This window comes from Bubalus bubalis, chromosome 7 (assembly GCF_019923935.1).
Source record: "Bubalus bubalis isolate 160015118507 breed Murrah chromosome 7, NDDB_SH_1, whole genome shotgun sequence".
Classification (NCBI taxonomy): Eukaryota; Metazoa; Chordata; class Mammalia; order Artiodactyla; family Bovidae; genus Bubalus; species Bubalus bubalis.
In genome coordinates, this window is record NC_059163.1 from 85283136 (window position 1) to 85303210 (window position 20075).

The 20075-nt window shown below is 38.2% G+C and overlaps 1 long non-coding RNA gene across 2 annotated transcripts in view; it reads left to right on the forward strand.

Moving 5' to 3' along the window:
* LOC123334475 overlaps positions 1-20075 on the forward strand; it is a 304216-nt gene that overhangs the window by 213406 nt on the left and 70735 nt on the right. The window contains exon 4 of one of the 2 annotated variants that reach the window (XR_006552401.1): positions 11241-11379. The exons of the other annotated variant lie outside the window; for it this stretch is intronic. This is a non-coding gene — a long non-coding RNA (uncharacterized LOC123334475). Of the gene's footprint in view, positions 1-11240; positions 11380-20075 lie in introns of those variants that run through there. 2 annotated transcript variants of the gene reach the window in all.

The window sequence follows — 20075 nt, forward strand, 5'->3', positions numbered from 1 at the left end:
TTGAGCCCATCTTTGCATGAAATGTTCCTTTGTATCTCTGATTTTCTTGAAGAGATCCCTAGTCTTTCCCATTCTGTTGTTTTCCTCTATTTCTTTGCATTGATCGCTGAAGAAGGCTTTCTTATCTCTTCTTGCTATTCTTTGGAACTCTGCATTCAGATGTTTATATCTTTCCTTTTCTCCTTTGCTTTTCACTTCTCTTCTTTTCACAGCTATTTGTAAGGCCTCCCCAGACAGCCATTTTGCTTTTTTGCATTTCTTTTCCATGGGAATGGTCTTGATCCCTGTCTCCTGTACAATGTCATGAACCTCATTCCATAGTTCATCAGGCACTCTATCTATCAGATCTAGGCCCTGGAAAAGGTCAGTTTTCATTCCAATCCCAAAGAAAGGCAATGCCAAAGAATGCTCAAACTACCACACAATTGCACTCATCTCACACGCTAGTAAAGTAATGTTCAAAATTCTCCAAGCCAGGCTTCAGCAATACGTGAACTGTGAACTTCCTGATGTTCAAGCTGGTTTTAGAAAAGGCAGAGGAACCAGAGATCAAATTGCCAACATCCGCTGGATCATGGAAAAAGCAAGAGAGTTCCAGAAAAGCATCTATTTCTGCTTTATTGACTATGCCAAAGCCTTTGACTGTGTGGATCACAATAAACTGTGGAAAATTCTGAAACAGATGGGAATACCAGACCGCCTAATCTGCCTCTTGAGAAATTTGTATGCAGGTCAGGAAGCAACAGTGAGAACTGGACATGGAACAACATACTGGTTCCAAATAGGGAAAGGAGTTCGTCAAAGCTGTATATTATCACCCTGTTTATTTAACTTATATGCAGAGTACATCATGAGAAACGCTGGACTGGAAGAAACACAAGCTGGAATCAAGATTGCCGGGAGAAATGTCAATAACCTCAGATATGCAGATGACACCACCCTTATGGCAGAAAGTGAAGAGTAACTAAAAAGCCTCTTGATGAAAGTGAAAGTGGAGAGTGAAAAAGTTGGCTTAAAGCTCAACATTCAGAAAACTAAGATCATGGCATCCGGTCCCATCACTTCATGGGAAATAGATGGGGAAACAGTGGAAACAGTGTCAGACTTTATTTTTCTGGGCTCCAAAATCACTGCAGATGGTGATTGCAGCCATGAAATTAAAAGACGCTTACTCCTTGGAAGGAAAGTTATGACCAACCTAGATAGCATATTCAAAAGCAGAGACCTTACTTTGCCAACAAAGGTTCGTCTAGTCAAGGCTATGGTTTTCCCTGTGGTCATGTGTGGATGTGAGAGTTGGACTGTGAAGAAGGCTGAGCGCTGAAGGATTGCTGCTTTTGAACTGTGGTGTTGGAGAAGACTCTTGAGAGTCACTTGGACTGAAAGGAGATTCAACCAGTCCATTCTGAAGGAGATCAGCCCTGGGATTTCTTTGGAAGGAATGATGCTAAAGCTGAAACTCCAGTACTTTGGCCACCTCATGTGAAGGGTTGACTCATTGGAAAAGACTCTGATGCTGGGAGGGATTGGGGGCAAGAGGAGAAGGGGATGACAGAGGTTGAGATGGCTGGATGGCATCACTGACTCAATGGACATGAGTCTCAGTGAACTCCGGGAGTTGGTGATGGACAGGAAGGCCTGGCGTGCTGCAGTCCATGGGGTCGCAAAGAGTAGGACACGACTGAGTGACTGCTCTTACCTGATCTGATCTGATTTTTGTGTTTATAACTTTAACCTAGATACAAAGTAGAAAATAATTTTTCATTTGTTTGTCTCAAAGTTCTCTTTTATTTTAAAACTTAGATTCTGCCTTCTTGTATCTTTAATAGCAATAATTATCCTCTGTATAGAAGAAACTATAATTAGTATAGATAAATATATTGTTTTAATCACAGCATAAAATGTCCATTTGATTAGAATTCTCACATGAAACAGATGGCAATCTCAAAAGCATAAATGAAGAGGGTTTCATGGAACATTATCTATGGAGGTAAAGACAAGGTTAGAGAAAACTAATAAGGGATAGTGAATCACCACAGGACTATTAACAGCATTCATCTGTTATCACCTCTAGGCTGGTACGGATTTAGAGCTAGTGGTTATTACATCTTATGGCTGTAGCTAGTTAAAATAACAATAATAAAAAAAAAAATACTGGTGAGCAACCACTGCCAGAGTGCAACCAAACAGAAATCGAATGAACCAAGGTAATAAATACCCTGACTTTTCTCTCCAACTGCCCTTGAATGCTTTCCATTGCTCTCTATTGGATAACTCTCCTGGAAGATGGAAATCACAGCTTTGTTGGTTGTTAGCCCTTAGAAGCCAGATGTTCAGTGTTTGTAGCAAGATAAAATAGATGGGATAGTGAAGCTGGAGAGACAAATAGAGAATAACTTGTACAACCTACTTCTTTTCCCCCTTTTCTCCTTAGTGTCAACTCAGATGTTTTGGATGGAAGACACATAACGTAGAAGAATAATGGAAATGGCAAATTAATATAAAGCAGGGTTGCTTTTATGTAGTAAATTAGTATTTCTTCTTATATCATTTATTGCATGTTTTCTTACCTTCCATAAGTGTATTAACTGGTTGGAGATTTTTTTATGTGGAGGGTTAACTTAATGAGAATCTTCATTCCCCTGAGACACATATTTTCTATGCTCCTGTGTTTACCAGGGTGATCACTGTTATCTCCTATGGGAAATAGGAGTCACTTAAGAGAACTCTCTCACTTTATAATTAGAATAATACATGTGTTCTTGACACTGCTGCGGAGGAACAGCTTAATTTTTTCATTAGTAATAAACATCAATCCCTTTGTCTAGTACATTAACTCCACTCAGTTCAGTAGCAAAGCTTCAAATAGGAAGTGGACCTCTTAGGTTTCAATAAAATAAACCCATAATTATGTTTCCTGGTGAAAGCATTTCTTTTTGGGTCCTAGAGAATAAATAGAGTGATACTAAGAATCACAGAAGTTGAATGCAAAAATATTTTAAGTCAGGAAGCAACAGTTAGAACTGGACATGGAACAATAGACTGGTTCCAAATAGGAAAATGAGTACATTGAGGCTATATAATATCACCCTGCTTATTTAACTTATATGCAGAATACATCATGATAAATGCTGGGCTGGATGAAGCACAAACTGGAATCAAGATTTCTGGGAGAAATATCAATAACCTTGGATACACAGATGACACAACCTTTATGGCAGAAAATGATGAGCCTCTTGATGAAAGTGAAAGAGGAGAGTGAAAAAGTTGGCCTAAAACTCAGCATTCAGAAAACTAAGATCATGGCATCTGGTCCCATCACTTGATGGCAAATAGATGGAGAAACAATGGAAACTGGCAGACTTTATTTTAGGGGGCTGTAAAATCACTGCAGATGGTGACTGCACCCATGATATTAAAGGACACTTACTCTTGGAAGGAAAGTTATAACCAACCTAGACAGCATATTAAAAAGCAGAGACATTGCTTTGCCAACAAAGGTCTGTCTAGTCAAGGCTATGGTTTTTCCAGTAGTTATGTATGGATGTGAGAGTTGGACTATAAAGAAAGCTGAACACTGAAGAAATGATGCTTTTGAACTATGGCGTTGGAGAAGACTCTTGAGAGTCCCTTGGACTGCAAGGAGATCCAACCCGTCCATTCTAAAGGATATTAGTCCTGAATATTCATTGAAAGGACTGATGTTGAAGCTAAAACTCCAACACTTTGGCCACCTGATGTGAAGAACTGACTTATTTGAAAAGACCCTGATGCTGGGAAAGACTGAAGGCAGGAAGAGCAGGGGATGGCAGAGGATGAGATGGTTGGATAGCATCACCAACTCAATGTACAGGAGTTTGAGTAAGCTCTAGGAGTTGGTGATGGACAGGGAGGCCTGCAGTGCTGCAGTCCATGAGGTCGCAAAGAGTCGCACGCAACTGAATGACTGAACTGAACTGAACTGAAGGATCACAGAAGTTGAATGCAAAAATGTTTTATGTGGGTTATTAGATATAATAGTAGGGAGGGGCATTCTTAACCACTCCCACCATGGATTCTGGGCCTTTACTTCCTTTCTGTGGGAGAGATCACACTGAATATTGGCTTACACTGACTGTAGTTCCCTATGTTCTGCAGGCAGTACCAGGTCAGACCTTTTGTTCATTATCATATTGAGACTTTGAGTGGTTGCTCTTTTCCCTCTGAAAACATCTTGTTTTCCATAATATTACATAATCACCCCATTAAAGGCAAAGAGTGAATGCTCTAGAGCAGTTCCCTATGCTTTCAGGGAATTCTCTTTGCTTCCTAACATCATAAATCATTCTGAAGTAGGCTGTTTTGTAGTTTTACCAGGTGAACTGCTTCTGGGTGACGGAGCATGCCGGGGTCCAGCCCCGGCTGATCCAGGGTATTTGAAGCGGGGATGGCGTCGGCGACCTATTTTATTTATTTATTCATCAAAGATATAAAGAATAATAGAATGAGGATAGCTCAGTAGGAAAATTCAGTGGAGAAAAGAGGCTGAGTAGCTTGGTTTACGCAGGAGACCAATAAAACTTCAAGACAAGAAGCTTGCACCACTTACGTAGGCCGCAGACGTCCTTCCATTCTCCCGAAGGAGAGGAGATACTGAGGCCTCCCTGGTTGGATTTTAGAAGCCCAGGCATAATTAGTAAGCATGGCAGGTTCAGCGCTCCAGATGGAGACTCAGCCAGAGGTTGAGAGAGAGAGAGAGACGTGGGGAGACCAGTCTTTCGAGGAACTGATCCCATTTCTTTATTTTCCAGAGTCTGTTTTTATACACTGAGATGTTATACAAAAGTCACAGGGGGACAGCAGTCTGACTTTTATTAAAGTCAGGTGCTTCATACAAGTGTATACAGAGGTCTTAGGGGTGTTACGTCATCTTCTGGCCAGGGGGGCCTGCTGACAATTTATGACCCTCTCCTTGTGACAGCAGTCAGTCAACCAGAACACTTATTTTTCCAGGGGTGATTATTCTTGAAACAGATGCCACCCAAACAAAGTTACATTCCTATAGGGTGAGGGTGTAGTGGGTTTTATTAAGGAAAGAATTTACTTGGCCTAAGGTCTAACATGATTTATATCAAAGGTTAATACTTATTTCTTCTATATATTCATTAATGTGTATAAGGGCAGGGGATGTGGAGACTTAGCAGTAAGACCCGTGATTTCTTGCACATGAACTGATAGCCCCACTTTTGGGTAATTATATGAATTCCTTGGTTAAAGGATATGTTTTTGAGATACCAAGATTGTGATTAAGACTAAATGTGTAGCCTGCACATCAGTGCTGGTTGTCAAACTACTCGTTACCCATCAAGGACTAGATAAGTTCAAAAACTGAGAAAAAATAATTAGAAAAATGTGCAGTGTTTTGGCATGGCTGCTACATGCAAGTACATTATCAATCGGCCTATATCAGAAAACATTAAACATCCAAAGAGTTCTGTCAGACTTATATAAATTGAATGTTTAGCAAGCTATGTACTTACCATGTGCAGTAGGTTCCATTGTGATGTTTGATATTTTAAGATTAGCTTGTCAGTGGTAACCCAAAGTTATACAAAAATCTGAGAATATATAAACATTCATAATTATTTAACATTATTTTACAATAATTTTTATTTTTATTTAAACTCCATTTTTATATATTTTAACTGTATTAGCTAAATTGGGGAAGTAAAATAATGGATTTATTTTGAAGCTGAATTTAACGATATCAAGAGAAGCCTTACTGGACATTTTTTTATATAAAGAAAATGTACAGATACTCTCACTGTTACAATAGTAGTAAACCACATGAAAACTATGGAAGTGATTCTGGAAAAAATTAAGATCCAAAAAGTTCATGCTAGTTTTCTTTATTCAGTTTATTTTTGTATCCATAATTTCTGGAAAGGTGCTATAAAACTAATGTGCTTATCGAGGAGATATATTGACTAATGAAGCAGTGAAACCATCAAAACTTTAACTAGCTCCAGCTAACATTTTGGTGCCACCTGCCAAGAGAGTACAGGCCTACTCCACCCCTGGCACATTTTTAGATGGCATGATTGTTTACTTATAAAAAAAATTAGTGTTTTCTTTAATGGAGAGATTTGAAAGAATAGATGAATTTGGAAAATAAAATATGCTCCAAAAGGAAGAAACACAAATTGTTCTGATAGAAAGTTCAACTGTAGGTTGAATATATTTTTAAGAAAGTCTCTGGTGAATGTGTGGTTTAAAATGTTGAGGTAAATTTTAATCTACTTTAAAGAAAGTTGTATATCTAAGTGTAGATAATGGGGGCCTACAAAGTTTGTATAGTTCAGCAAATGATAACATACAGAAATAAAATAGAACTAAAAAGAAATCACAAAATAAATGATAAAACCAAATATTTATGAAACAAAATTGAAAGATATGCTTACATTGAAAAGAGCATATTTAAAAAAAAATCTAGTTTCAAGACAAGAACTAGACCCCAGTGCATATTTGATATTAGTTTGATTTCTTGATATTCAAGAAATACTTAAAACTGAATGATGTAAGAAGATTAAAACAAAAAATAAAAAGTGGCCATTAAACAAAAACAAAAATGGATAAATAAAACAGTATACAAATAGCACACAAAATACAACTCTTAGAAAAAATTAAATGCTTATGTTAAAAAGTTAATAATGAAAATTAAAAAGAAATAAAGTCAATGGCTGTTGTAATTAAAAAAAAAAGTATACTGGGCAGGCACATTGGAAGTCGTTGGGATGCCATGGTAACATGCATTAGAGTTGATAATTAGGAATCAAAGCAAGAAAAAGCCCTCCCAGTCTCATTTGAATTAATTTAATTCAATTTAAACATATTTAGTCTTAGAAAACTTTTAAAATACAAATTATAATAGTTCTATGGTTTGATGAATTATTTTGTTTTCTACATTTATCTTTTATTAGTTGTCATTTATCAGGCTCCTCACAGAAACATATACCTAGAGTTTGGAGATTTCTTATAGATTGGAAAAACATACATTTTAGAGATTAGTAAAATGTGCATTGTTCAATGCACGATACTGGATGCTTGGGGCTGGTACACTGGGATGACCCAGAGAGATGGTATGGGGAGGGAAGAGGGAGAAGGGCTCAGGATGGGGAACACATGTATACCTGTGGCGGATTCTTTTTGATATATGGCAAAACCAATACAATATTGTAAAGTTAAAAAATTAAAAAAAGAAAAAAAAGTATTCTTCACACTAGGAGCCATAAAAAAAAAAAAATGTTTATTGTGCTTTTATATGTGAGAGACAAAAATCACAAAGTCATACAGATGTTTGAAGACATACCATTAAGCCAAGTCAGCATCTTCAATCTTATGTCCATACAAGGTATTTTCGTGCTGACACAGTACTCTGGATATCAGCTGTGAGTTTACAAGATTTGAATACCAGCTATAGGCAGGGCATGTTACAGCACCAATTTGGCTTTTTGCAGAGTCTCCATCTTGGAAATGGCAACCCACTTCGGTGTTCTTGCCTGGAGAATCCCCAGGAAGGGGGAGCCTGGTGGACTGCCGTCTATGGGGTCGCACAGAGTCGGACACGACTGAAGTGACTTAGCAATAGCAGCAGCAGAGTCTCCTTCTTACAACACAATAGTGAGAGGAAATTGTTTTTCATGAAATAAGAGCTCTTTTTCTTTTTTTTTTGGTAAAGTCAGACCCCAAAATGATTAATGACTCTGGGAATTTGGGGCTTTATCTTTTTCAATGAGAGAAGAACCCTTTCTCTCTTGGTAAGGCCATCATATGTTTATGCTAACATCAAATTGATTTCCAAGCTCTCTGACTCACGCAGTTGGAGATTTAAAAGGACACAACAAAGATATAGCCAAGAGTAAGCCTAAATGATATAAAATATATTCATCTTGTGGTTAAATTCCACGTTAATATGATTTTTATAAAATAATTTAAATATATTTCTAGTTATCAGAATGTGATGATTAATGGTGTATAGGAATAATATACCTATAAAAAAGAAAATTTACTCCAGCAAAATTACTTTCAGCTAAAAATTTGGTTTTGAATGATATCCTCTTGAAACACTTGCAATAGAATATTAAATGTGTACCATTAAAAAAATAAAATGTATATGGAATTAGGTCTGAGTCCTTTAAAATATCAAAAAATGGCAAAGGAAAATATGAAAAATTATTATGGCCTCAGCCTCATAGGTATTTTTAAATATGGAAATTCAAACTGAAACTATTTTCTATCCAAATCACAGGATTAGTTTGAGAATTTATCATTTAAAAAGATAATATTAGAGAGTGACAATTTATAGATTTTCTTTTTATGTTATTTTAAGCTTTTTTTTTTTGAGCAATATTGAAAAAATTAATGCTTCTCTGAATTAAAAAAAAATGAGAGAGAAGTTTTCATAGTGATGAAACTGCAGGTTACTTGGTCCCTACTGCTGCTAACTTTTCATAAGTATATTTACATCTATATCTATCTATTTGTCATCTCCATATTCAGTATTACTCTGTTATCAGTAAGTTTGTTTCTGGAAATTATTTTTACAAAAAATAAAATAGCAAAAATGCTTAATTAGTATCATGACAAGGAACTATTTTAGTACTACATTTTACACAATGTAATTAGTAATACTATTAGTTTGTTTCATTCATTTTGAAATTAAAGATGAGCCAAAGTCTTTATGACTCATTGTCTCCTATTAAAAACAGGCAAATCCTGCAAGACATTTACCATTTTGGCAGCTAAATATTATACAACCAAGGCACAGATTATTATGTCTATAAATCTAAGCAAAACTTGTCCTGGGATAGTAAGTCCCTTGATTTTTTCCCCCTGCTTTACTCATACCTGAAGCAGGAAAATTATTAGATTGCTCAGTCACTAACCCCCCTTTCCAACTCCCACACATCCTATGGTTGATATGCAGACTGCCATTTGCCCACATACTCCTGGGCTGGAAGGAATGCAATAAGGCCCAAATACAGGCCTTCACAAACCAGCTCAGGAATGGATTGGTGTTTCAGAATGATAAAGTTATCAAACTGCATTCCTCCCTTTCATGTCTGTGCTGTAGACCTGCTCCAGGACAGTTTCTCAGTTGTTAGTGATTTACTGTAACAGTAGGAAGAAATCCCTAGGAGCAAGATGTTCCTGTGTCCCCACTTCCAGACATGCTCTAGGACCTCAACTGCAGAATTCCCTGAACAGACAGCTTCTTACAGTGAGAGTGAAGTCGCTCAGTCGTGTCCGACTCTTTGCAACCGCATGGACTGTAGCCTACAAGGCTCCTCTGTCCATGGGATTTTCCAGGCAAGGGTACTGGAGTGGAGTGCCATTTCCTTCTCCAGGGGATCCTCCCAACTCAGGGATCGAACCCTGGTCTCCCACATTTTAGGCAGATGCTTTACCGTCTGAGCTACCAAGGATAGCTTCTTGCCTCCTTTCAAAACCTACATGGTTTTCTCTGAGTCAGGGAGGTAAGGGAGTCATATTTGTATCCATAAATGTGAGGGACCTTTGTCTCAGAATAATGCTCTGTATTTTAGGCTTGAGTACATGCACCGTTTAGTTTAGAGCATCTACATATACTCTTTGATATTCTAAGCAGATGCTCTTGAAAAATGGAGTGAACACAGTTTAGATTTGCAATGTTCATTAAGTGAGGCCTAAGAAACATCTGAATGTACATGTTGGATTTAATAGAGAAATCTGAACAAAAGATATAAATTTTCAGAGCTGTGACCTGGAGATGGTTGAGATTACAGGGAATGAGAAGAAAGACAGGAACTGCATCGTTTCACCTTGACCAGTCATACTCTCTCTTTAGTTTCATCATCTCCAAATACAGATGACTCTATTATCTATATAATAGACTTGTTACAATTAAGATAATTTGTATAAAATAACTTAGCAAAGTTCCTTGCACAGAATAAGTGCTTGATAAACATTTATCAATGTTATTATTTTATTATTTTTTTTGGTTTATTTTGATTTTATTAATTTATGATGATGATTTTTAGATCTTATTATTGTTATTTTGACATTTGTTTTACTTTAAACCAAAACATGAATCTCTTCAACACATAATGCACTATGAAAAATAAGAAACCTGCAAAAATGTATGAGAAACAATGGCTAGGAATGTAGGGAAAAAAGTAGAACCTGTAATGCATAGAGTGTAAGAGAATATGTATAAAGGAAAGCAGTTATCAAGTAAGTTAATTGCTAAAGAGAGATATTATAAAAATTGAAAAGCATCTACTGTATTTTAAACTACGTATGGGTGAATTTATAACGTACTTTTTTTTTAATTTAAATTTATTTATTTTAATTGGAGGCTAATTACTTTACAATATTGTATTGGTTTTGCCATACATCAACATGAATCTGCCATGGGTGTACACGTGTTCCCCATCCTGAACCCCCCTCCTACCTCCCTCCCCATACCATCCCTCTGGGTCATCCCAGTGTTCCAGCCCCAAGCATCCTGTATCCTGCATCGAACCTGGAGTGGCAATTAGTTTCTTTCTTTTTTTTTTTAATTTTTCTTATTTTATTTTTTTTTTAACTTTACAATATTTTATTGGTTTTGCCATATATCAACATGTATCTGCCACAGGTATACACGTGTTTCCCATCCTGAACCCTCCTCCCTCCCTGTATGATCCCTCTGGGTCATCCCAATGCATGATTAGTTTCTTATATGATATTATACATGTTTCAATGCCATTCTCCCAAATCATCCCCCCCCCCACACACACACACAGAGTCCAAAAGACTTCTCTATACATCTGTGTCTCTTTTGCTGTCTCGCATACAGGGTTATCATTACCATCTTTCTAAATTCCATATATATGCGTAAGTATACTGTATTGGTGTTTTTCTTTCTGGCTTACTTCACTCTGTATAATAGGCCCCAGTTTCATCCACTTCATTAGATCTGATTCAAATGTATTCTTTTTAATGGCTGAGTAATATTCCATTGTGTATATGTACCACAGCTTTCTTATCCATTCATCTGCTGATGGGCATATAGGTTTCTTCCATGTCCTGGCTATTATAAACAGTGCTGCAATGAACATTGGGGTACAATAACATACTTTTATTAGTTTGGGAGAAGAGGGGGAGCACATTGTAGTAAGGTTAAAAATGAATGGAAGATAAGAAATTGACCCATAAAATATTTGCATCATTTCTTACAGTGAAGGTGTACAGAGACCAGCAGATTTGAGGAGTAGTGATCAAGACCATCCCCATGGAAAATAAATGCAAAAAAGCAAAATGGCTGTCTGGGGAGGCCTTACAAATAGCTGTGAAAAGAAGAAAAGTGAAAAGCAAAGGAGAAAAGGAAAGATATAAGCATCTGAATGCAGAGTTCCAAAGAATAGCAAGGAGATATAAGAAAGCCTTCCTCAGCGATCAATGCAAAGAAATAGAGGAAAACAACAGAATGGGAAAGACTGGAGATCTCTTCAAGAAAATTAGAGATACCAAGGGAATATTTCATGCAAAGATGGTCTCGATAAAGGACAGAAATGGTATGGCCCTAACAGAAGCAGAAGATATTAAGAAGAGGTGGCAAGAATACACAGAAGAACTGTACAAAAAAGATCTTCACAACCCAGATAATCACGATGGTGTGATCACTCACCTAGAGCCAGACATCCTGGAATGTGAAGTCAAGTGGGCCTTAGAAGGTATCACTATGAACAAAGCTAGTGGAGGTGATGGAATTCCAATTCAGCTATTTCAAATCCTGGGAAATGATGCTGTGAAAGTGCTGCACTCAATATTCCAGCAAATTTGGAAGACTAAGCAGTGGCCACAGGACTGTAAAAGTTCAGTTTTCATTCCAATCCCAAAGAAAGGCAATGCCAAAGAATGGTCAAACTACCACACAATTGCACTCATCTCACACGCTAGTGGAGAAGGCAATGGCAACCCACTCCAGTATTCTTGCCTGGAAAAGCCCATGGACAGAGGGGCCTGGTAGGCTGTAGTCCATGGGGTCGCTAAGAGTTGGGCACAACTGAAAGACTTCATTTTCACTTTTCACTTTCATGCATTGGAGAAGGAAATGGCAACCCACTCCAGTATTCTTGCCCTGAGAATCCCAGGGAAAGAGGAGCCTAGTGGGCTGCCATCTGTAGGGTCACACAGAGTCGGACATGACTGAAGCGACTTGGCAAGCGGCAGCAGCAGCAGGACCAAGAGATGTAGTTCATTGTTTGTTTTGAGTGTGCATGTGTACGCACTTGTGTATTTTAATGGGAATACCTGAATTATATTTGTAAGACATAGGAATGATTAAGTGATTGAGCTAATGGAAAGAAATGTAATGTAGTATAGTAAAATTTGGATATCAAATAATGAGCTGTTAAGAAAAATTGAATTTTGAAAGGAAGGTTTCTTTATTGTTATAAGATGAGAGAAAAGATTTCTCTAAGATGTACGTATATATCCATAAAAGACAGTTACAGTCTGTGTTCTATTTAAAAAAACAAAAACAAAAAAAAAAAGAGTAACTGGTGAGTAATTGGAATAGTATTAATGACTTGGACATATGGAAAAGTGAGAAGTTTGAGAAGAGATTTAATTATTAAATCATTGATATGAAGAGCTATTTGCCGGGGTCCAGCTCCGGTGGATCCAGGGAATTCGAAGTGGGGACAGTGTCGGTGAAGGTCAGGAAACAACTGCTTAATTAAACGTTTATTAAGGATATAAAGAGTGGAGAAATAAGGATAGCTCAGCGAAGAAATTCAGTGAAGAAAAGAGGCTGAATAAAATTCCAAAGCAGGGAATTTACGTCACCTACGAAGGCCGCAGGCGTCCTCCCGTTCTCCCGAAGGAGAGGAGACACTAAGGCCTCCCCGGTCAGATCTTAGAAGCCCAGACAAAATTAGTAGGCTTGACGAGCTTCCCCGCCTCAGAGAAAAAGTTCAGCCAGAAGGTGAAAGAAAGAACGACATGGGGAGACCAAATTTCGGTGAACAAAAGGGTGTACTTTATTTTCCAAAGTAGTTTTATACCTTAAGTTGTGCATAGAGGATAATGGGGGAAGGGGTAGAGTCATGCAAGGACAGCAGTTCCTGATCCTAATGGAAGCCAGGCTTTCAAACTTATCATATGCAAAAGTTTAGGTGATTTACATCATCTTCTGGCCAGGAGGCCTGTTAACATTTTAAGAAACTTATTTTTCTCTAAAGGTGATTATTCTAAATTCAGGCCCCAGCCTCCAAAAAAGCATTGGATAAAGTTGCATTCCTATAGGGCAAAGGTGAGGTGGGCTCAATCAAGAAAAGAATTAACTCAAGGGTCCAAGGTTACAAACATTGAGGCTACTACTTACATTTCTATACACCCATTATATCAATCAATACACTGCCAAGGACACAGTAGGTAAGAGATATGGAGACTTAGCAGCAAACATTGGCCCAACAAGTGAAAAACCCTTCACCAATACAATTTCTAATCAATCTTTTAACTACTCAAAGTAATCTGTGTTTAGACAGTTTAGAACATCTCTTGCCTCACACAGTTGGGAGGCTCTGAACAATCACATGTGGCCGGAAAAACCTATTCAGGCAGGCTAGAGGATTTCCAAAGGAGTTTGTAGGTTGAAACACTGTCACACCCAGGAATTATTAACTGGAGCTGTAAGCTAACTCTTTTTTCAGAGAGAGGTAGTGGGGGACAGCCCCCTGTAAAGTCAGAGGTGTAGGTGAAAGCACAAAGCAGAAAGTAGGCAGACTCTGGTTTTGGGGGTAGATGCTTGAGAATTTCCAGGGGGACTCCTGAGGCTGGATCCCGCCTTTGCGAATGCCAAGCCTCCTTCCTCATGACCTTTGCCATGGGCGGAGTTCCTCACGCTGGCTCCCAGCAGTGATAAAATTCTAATTGAGCTATTCCAGATCCTGAAAGATGATGCTGTGGAAAGTGCTGCATTCAATATGCAATATGCACTCAATATACAATATGCCGGCTCCCGGCAGCTATTGATTTTGGTAATCTTTAAAATCTAGTTAACCTCAATCATCTTGGGTCCTTGATTTCCTCCTATTATGCTTAGATGTGGCTCAGATAGTAAAGAATCTGCCTGCAATGCAGGAGACCTGGGTTCAATCCCTGGGTCAGGAAAATTCCCTGGAGAAAGGAATGGCAACCCACTCCAATATTCTTGCCTGGAGAATTCCATGAACAGACAAGCCTGGTGGGCTACAATCTTTGGAGTCACAGAGAGTTGGACATGACTGAGCGACTAAACTTTGGCAGTGTGAGACTTGAAATAGTATACCTGTTTCATTGGAGGATAAAATCTTGCCAGGCAGGTGGAAAAGAAAGAGAAAGATTTAAAGGTAAAAGTGAATTGATTCAGTTCAGTTCAGTTGCTCAGTCATGTCCGACTCTTTGCAACCTCATGGACTGCAGCTTGCCAGGCTTCCCTGTCCATCACCAACTCTCAGAGCTTACTCAAACTCATGTCCATCAAGTCAGTGATGCCATCCAACCATCTCATCCTCTGTCATCCCCTTCTCCTCCTGCCTTCAATCTTTCCTAGCATCAGGGTCTTTTTCAATGAGTCAGTTCTTTGCCTCAGGTGGCCAAAGTATTGGAGTTTCAGCTTCAGCATCAGTCCTTCCAATGAATATTCAGGACTGATTTCCTTTAGGATGGATTGGTTGGCTCTCCTTGCTGTCCAAGGAACTCTCAAGAGTCTTCTCCAACACCACAGTTCAAAAGCATCAATTCTTCAGCATTCAACTATGTTTATAGTCCAACTCTCACATCCATGCATGACTATTGGAAAAACCATAGCTTTGACCAGATGGACATTTGCTGGCAAAGTAATGTCTCTGCTTTTTAATATGCTGTCTAGGTTGGTCATAAGCTTTCTTCCAAGGAGCAAGTGTCTTTTAATTCCATGGCTGCAGTCACCATCTGCAGTGATTTTGGAACTCCCAAAAATGAAGTCTCTCACTGTTTCCGTTGTTTCCCCATCTGTTTGCCATTAAGTGATGGGACCGGATGCCATGAACTTTGTTTTTTGGATGTTGAGTTTTAAGCTAGCTTTTTCACTCTCCTCTTTCAGTTTTATCAAGAGGCTGTTTAGTTCTTCTTCACTTTCTGCCATAAGGGTGGTATCATCTGGGTATCTGATGTTATTGATATTTCTCCTGTCAATCTTGATTCCAGCTTGTGCTTCATCCAGCCCAGCATTTTGCATGAATTGATGGTGCCTACCAAAAGTTCACTGGAGATTAAGAAGTAATGAACTGAGTATTATTCTTAATGTATCAGAATTTGTAATGTGTTAGTGAAGTCTCATAGAACGATGACAGTGTCTTCAATGGTGATATAATCAGCAGTCAGGTTATTTCATGACTTTCATATAGTAACCAATTAGTACACGGCTCTTACGGATGGATTAGATGGTTGGAAGATACCATTATTTTATGTACTCAAAGAACTAATGTTAAACTATTGTCAGAATACAGTGATTACAATTCTAAACTATAATAAGCCTCTACTATATTAACTGACTTCTTTAATGTCACTGAATAAAATGGCATGTGAATTTTTTTTAAATTCCAATAAGATCAGAGAATGATTTTGACTGGTATTTAAAATTTTACCATATTTAATTAAATTGGTGAAGAATTCATATCTAATATAACTAAACCAGAAAGGCAATACTGGACTTTTATTAATCCTTTCCCAGTTAATTTCATGTTTAAAACCTCTGACATAAAATGTTTAATCTTTTGGGGAAAAGATAAAACAAAATATTTTTCAAAAGAAGACATGAATATTTTATTTAATAAAATGCATTATTTAAAGCATCCTACTGAGAGCATTTAAGACATTTTAGGAATTAAATGATGACTATTGACTATGATAACTATCGTTCTTAGCTAATGGGAGGTACAAAAATGTATTTTTAAAAGTCAGTGAACAATACAAAATGCTTAAAATCTGTTTTAAGTCAGAAAACAATTTGATAAGAAAATAAATAATAATAGCTTAATGAATAGTAACGTAACACCTATCTGCCTGTGTATTTATTAACCCTATACAATGTAGAGCTTAAAAAAGAAAAACATGTATCTCATTTAAAGATATTGAAATGGAAAGAAATTTAGCATATTATTTGATCATTTTATTTAAATAAAAGAAAAGAAGGTGTCTTCAGAGTATAAACCATAAGAATGAAAAATGTGTATGAATGTTCATGAATAAATATTTTAAAACATATATAATAAAAACAGTAATAAAGCACTCCTTCCTCCAGATGCTGAGAGTCTTAGTGACTTAGAGTTCACATTCAACCTATCCTTCTGTGATTGCTTGTGGCCAAAGGTGATCTCACAAGGAAATGTCTTCTTTCTAGGGCAGGAATACTGGTCAACACTGGTATTAAAGAGCCTAGCCACCTTCTCCAAATTTGAGACAACTTTGAAAGGTCATTCAAATTCCAAATTTCCCTTTGGATTAGCTATATCTTCTGCTGTAAAGTATTGCAAACCAACTTCCCCACCTACTATCTTCTTCTTAACCTGTAGGTATTGAAGCCAAAAGCAATTATAATAAGTCAAAAAAAAAAAAAAAAAACAGATTTTAGTATGGAGTTTTACAGTTGTATTAACACTAGTCATTTAGAGCCCAATTACTGGTGAATTGGTGGAGGTCAGAACGATTTTGACATGCAATTAGAATGCAATTATTAAACTTTAATTAGTAATGACGTGGGATGGGATAATCCTGAAAGGGAATGTATTTATGAGTGCATTGTATCTGGAGCTTGAGAAATATGGGAGAAATAATAATTATGAAGACAGTGATATCAGGTGGCTACTTCTGGGAGTAGATGATATGGTTGGAGAAATGGGAAGAAAGTCTGAGTGTGATTAATCACCAACTGAAAGCTAAGCACTAAAGCCAGAGAGCCTTTCTGACAACATATAAATAGATTTTGGTATCCTATAGAATAAGCTCAGGTTGAGCTGGAAGAAGGCTGCATGCAGGTTGTGCTCAGGACTTAATTATGTTGTAGTAGCAGATGAGAGAATGTTGAAATTTCAGCCATAGCAGGTCCACTATATCAAGGTCGTTGGACTCTGAAATGTGTGATGATGACATCTGCTTTGAGTCAACCCAGATTCCCCAGAACATTTTTAGTTTTCAGTGGTAGCATTTCATGTTGTTAAAGAGTAGTGTTTTCCACCCTCTTGCTTGATGATATTGATGCAGAAACCAGCGCTTAAAAGTCAACACATATCCCCCCGAGCATAGGACCAAAATTCCTCTCCTGTCATTAAACCAACAACTAGGACTAAATCATTACTTAACTTCACTAGGAGATCAGAGTCTTCTCATGGATAAAAGGGTCTATACCCCAAGAAACTATAGAACCTACGGGCTGGAGACGCTGTATGAAACTAAATTCAAGGGGATAAGGAAAAATAAAATGTTGTATAACAGAGAATGTGTTGATTTGGGAACATATCCATGTTCCATAAGATTTAAAACCTTGGCAGCTGACACACTATGAGGCTGATTCTTGGACACTTTGAGAAAAAACCACAGTAGCTGTGGCACATTGTAGACAAAGGGAAGAAAAGGCTCAGATGATTAGCAGGCTATGATGTATACACTATGGATGGAAAACCCACAAAGGGTGTTGTGCCACTAGAGGGTCTAGCAAACACTCCACTTAGTAAAACAGTAAGTAATGTTCTGGTGAGAGGAGAACCATCAGCTCTGAAAAGGCCAGTGGTGGCTGTCCTCTCCAGGCCAAAACTGTCAGTAAGGAGATACTGTTAAGGAATTTGCTACCCTTAGAACAATTCACAGAAAATTACCCTTAATCAGTCAATAACAGATCTTGATACTTAACTGTCAGAAGCCAGTTTGTTATTATAATGAACAGAAATGTCAGCGCAGTGGCCCAAAGTACTCAGAAACCATGGCAATAATAGCATAATATAGGGACCATGTGGACAAGATAGATAGGCATCCAGATGTTGATCAGTAATTGACGATAAATAATCAGATAGCTGGAGTGGCCAGATATAAACTAGTATTTGTACCCAGGACACATTGACCAATAATCCACTGCCTGAAGGAGAGGCTGGGCCTAAAGTCAAGAGTATTAACCTACCTTGCCATCAAAGAGAATTATGGGAATACCAGACCACCTGACCTGCCTCTTGAGAAATCTGTATGCAGGTCAGGAAGCAACAGTTAGAACTGGACATAGAACAGCAGACTGGGTGTTCACTGAAAGGACTGATGTTGAAGCTGAAACTCGAATACTTTGGCCATCTGATGCTAAGAGTTGACTCATTGGAAAAGACCCCAATGCTGGGAAAAATTGAGAGCAGAAGGAGAAGGGAATGACAGAGGATGAGATGGTTGGATAGCATCACTGGCTCAATGGACATGAGTTTGGTTATACTCTGGGAGTTGGTGATGGACATGGAGGCCTGGCGTGTTGCAGTTCATGGGGTTGCAAAGAATCAGACATGACTGAGTGACTGAACTGAGCCTAAAATATTTTGCATTTTGTTGTTGGATTTTGTTTTTAGGCAAAGATAATATTCTTTAGTTTTTCTGATCTTTTCTGTCTATATTGTCAGTTGTCTTTTCTCTAAGAAAACATCCTTTTAAACTCTATTTCTTATCTCAGTGGTAAAACATGACATTCTGCCAAATTTTACTTGAGTGTGTATTTTGGTAACTTATTCTTAGATATTTTTAAAGAATACATATTTCCACCCTCTTCTGTAGATTTCATGTCAGTGTGTGTAACTGCTCCTTATTTACTCTTATTACATGGGCAGTTAATTTATTGTTCTTTATATGGCTTCACTGTATGTTCCTAGAGGCATCCTGAGACTGAGGATGCCTAGTCCAGTTCTAGTCCAGTTCTCTCCACACAATATACTCTTTCTCTGGTTCTAGAAATTTCTTCCCCCTCTTGTTCTTCATGTTCTTAGTTTATATTGCCCAGATCATGAGTGGAAGAAACATTTAAAGTTAAATTTTTGCAGGGGGAGTGGTGCAGATTAGTGATATAATAGATAAATAGATTAATCTATCTATCTCCCTACCTATCTATTTAGATATAGATATATAGATATAGATATCTACCACTTGTCAGGAATCTGTCAAGGAATTGAGATAAAGTGTTGAATCAAGTGGACAAAGTTTTATTGTGATTGGAATATAGTGAGAGGAGACATACAGTAAATAAATATGTAAAATATTGAGTGATGAAAAAACTGCTGCTGCTGCTAAGTCGCTTCAGTCGTGTCCAACTCTGTGTGACCCCATAGACGGCAGCCCACCAGGTTCCCCTGTCCCTGGGATTCTCCAGGCAAGAACATGGAGTGGGTTGCCATTCTCTTCTCTGAAACTAGAAAAGAAAAAAGCATAGTACATATATAGTGATGGCACCTCACTTCAGTACCTGGAAAACCCCATGGGCGGAGGAGCCTGGTGGGCTGCAGTTCATGGGGTCGCTGAAAGTCAGACACAACTGAGCGACTTCACTTCCACTTTTCACTTTCATGCATTGGAGGAGGAAATGGCAACCCACTCCAGTGTTCTTGCCTGGAGAATCCCAGGGACGGGAAGCCTGGTGGGCTGCCGTCTATGGGGTCGCACAGAGTGGGCCACGACTGAAGCGACTTAGCAGCAGCAGCAGCAGCAGCAGTGATGGGAGCATGAGAGAGTTTCCATTTTAATATCAAGTAGCCAGGAAAGAACTGTGTTAAGGAAATTTGAGCCAGTGTGATCTGAAGAATGGGAGTGAATCATGTAACTCTGCCTCAAGGAGAGTGTTCAAAGAGTATGCTGTGTGTGCGCTGTGTACCATTGCTTCAGTTGTGTCTGAGTCTTTGCAACCCCATGGACTGTAGCCTCCCAGTCTCCTCTGTCTGTAGGATTTCCCAGGCAAGAATACTGGAATGGGTTGCCTGCCATATCATCTTCCAGGGGATCTCCCTGACCTAGGGATTGAACCCATGTCCCCT